General features: G+C 38.9%; 1 long non-coding RNA gene across 1 annotated transcript; it reads left to right on the plus strand.

Annotated features, from left to right (window-relative positions):
* The first annotated feature begins 249 nt into the window (after positions 1–249).
* Positions 250–1,050, plus strand: LOC144889849 (uncharacterized). The gene is made up of 2 exons (XR_013622112.1): positions 250–390; positions 706–1,050. It is a non-coding gene; the product is annotated as an uncharacterized LOC144889849 (long non-coding RNA).
* The last annotated feature ends 1,475 nt before the right edge of the window (positions 1,051–2,525 follow it).

Raw genomic sequence — 2,525 nt, forward strand, 5'->3', positions numbered from 1 at the left:
ATTTTTAAATCTCGAACACCACATTTCAAAACTGTCAATCTTCCTCCTTTCTTTTTCACTGTACATGACTCACATTGACGCATTAAATTTGGAAATATTACACTAGACCATTTCATTTAGACCTTTCATTTAGTAAATAATGCGCAAACTCCACCTAATCTGGGGAGTGGGTAAACTGCTACTAAATAAATATATTATTACCCTGCGCTCGCGAAGCGAAAAGCGAAGATAAGCATTCAGGTGCGTACGTGTGCCGTGTGTCGTGTGCCGCACGTGTCTGCATTTTAAAAATTCATTTTCTCGGCAACCGTTGGTCCGATTGGCATGAAATTTTCACCATAGGAGCGACTCCTCCTGTAGAATATTTTAATGATTATTATGATGTCATCGGTCATCTGGTGCAGGCGCCATCTTGGAAAAACGTTACACCTCTATCTCTGAAACCACTCCATGGAAAAATTGAGACCTGGCTCATTGTCAAGTACTCCCCATGGGGAATCAGATATGTCAATGATGTCATCGGTCGTCATGATGTCATCAGCGCCTTCGTTATGACGTCATAATTCGACAAATACAACACTTATCCATCCAATCATTATTCATTTTTTTTCAGCAACTGTTGGTCTGATGGACGCGAAATTTTCACCAGAGGAGCCCCTCCTAGTTTAGAATATTTTAATGATAATCATAATCATTACGTCACAGGTCGTGTGGTACAGGCGCCATCTTGGAAAAACCGAAAAATGTTGCACCTCTATATCTCCAAAACCGCTGCATGGAAAAATTTAAACATGGCTCATTGTGAAGAACTCCATTTGTGGAATAGGTGTTGTTAACGATGACATCATTGGTGCCATAATTATGACGTCATAATAAGACAGGGACAACGCTTAGTCTGATCAGTTTGAAATGTATTGAGCATGATCTATGCAACAATTCTATTAGAGAATATAAATGTATGATGTCATTGCTCACGTGGTCTGGCAGCCATATTGGATCAAAGAAAAAAAATGTAAAAAAACAGAAGAGTTGGCTCACACCAAGTTGGATTGCGCAGGGTAAGTATTCTATGAATACCCTCTAGTTACCCTGCACTCGCGAAGCAAAAAGCAGGGTTTGGCATTCGGGTGCGTCCGTGCGTGCGGCGTATGTGTCTGCATTTTAAAAATTCATTTCTCGGCAACCGTTGGTCCGATTGATGCGAAAGTTTACCATGGGAGTGCCTCCGCCTGCATAATTTTTTATTCATAATTATGACGTCATAGGTCACGTGGTATGGACGCCATCTTGGAAAAACGTTACACCTCTATATCTCCCAAACTGCTCAATGGAAAGAATTGAAACATGGCTCATTGTCAACTACTTTCCATGGTAGATAAGATATGTTGATGATGATGTCAATGGTGCCTTCATTATGACGTCATAATTCGACAAGTACAAGCCCTTGATCTGAACGGTATGAAAAAAAAAATCCTCTGCAACTGCTTGTCCGATAGACAGAAAATTTTCAGAATATGAGCGGATCCTCCTGTATAATTGTTTTTAATGATAATTATGACGTTATACATCACGTGGTACAGGCGCCATCTTGGAAAAGCCTAAAAACGTTGCACCTCTATATCTCCAAAACCGCTTCATGGAAAAAATTGAAAGCTGGCTCATGGTAAATAACTCTATATTGGGAATAGGTGCTGTTAACGATGATGTCATTGGTGTCGTAATTATGACGTCATAATTCGACGATTTTTTTTTAGTTTGTGATGAGTTTAAAGAAAATCAAAAGATTTTTGTGGATTCCGATATTTTCTTTACATATATGTCAAATTTGAATTGGTGAGATATTTTATCTAAACGCTGGATTACTACTTGGGGTGCGAGGGGGGCATCTTGGAAACTCCTGGGGTTTGGGGTCTAAGAAACTCTGTGGTACCATTAAAAATTGGGGCACTAATTGTAGAAACAAACCCTACAACAGCAATAAACCTTCCCCTATCCCATAGAAGGGGTGTTTAAAATGTAAAGAATATTGTGTTTTACAACTCATTTGATTTCAGCAAATGAAAGACCAAGAACCATGGAATGGGAGTTACTCGTTTAAACTCTGCAGAATGTCTGGAGAAATCTGGAGCTCCAGCTATTTAGACTTATTGATCTGGATATATGCTGAAGGAATTAATGATCTTCATCTGGAGATCTTGTAAATGAGTAAATAAAATAAATGTTGGCTTACACATGCAAGCATGGAAACGGCTGCCGATAACAACGATAACCTCGGCCAAAGATATAGCAGGGTTTTAAAAAATTGCAAACAGAGTACAAAAGTGAGATCGTTTTTACCATTTATATCGGCGGCGGCCATTTCTTCAGGAACAGAGATGTGGAACCTGCTGACCAGGAAGACAGGAGAGAAGCAATTACTATCTTTACTTGGAAAAAAACAAAACAACCTAAAAAACAATATGGAAAACAAAACGAATATCATACCTTGCAATACCATTTCAAAACTTCTCATGAAATATGATGAA

The sequence above is a fragment of the Myxine glutinosa genome, chromosome 1 (assembly GCF_964187855.1).
Source record: "Myxine glutinosa chromosome 1, kmMyxGlut1.1, whole genome shotgun sequence".
NCBI lineage: Eukaryota > Metazoa > Chordata > Myxini > Myxiniformes > Myxinidae > Myxine > Myxine glutinosa.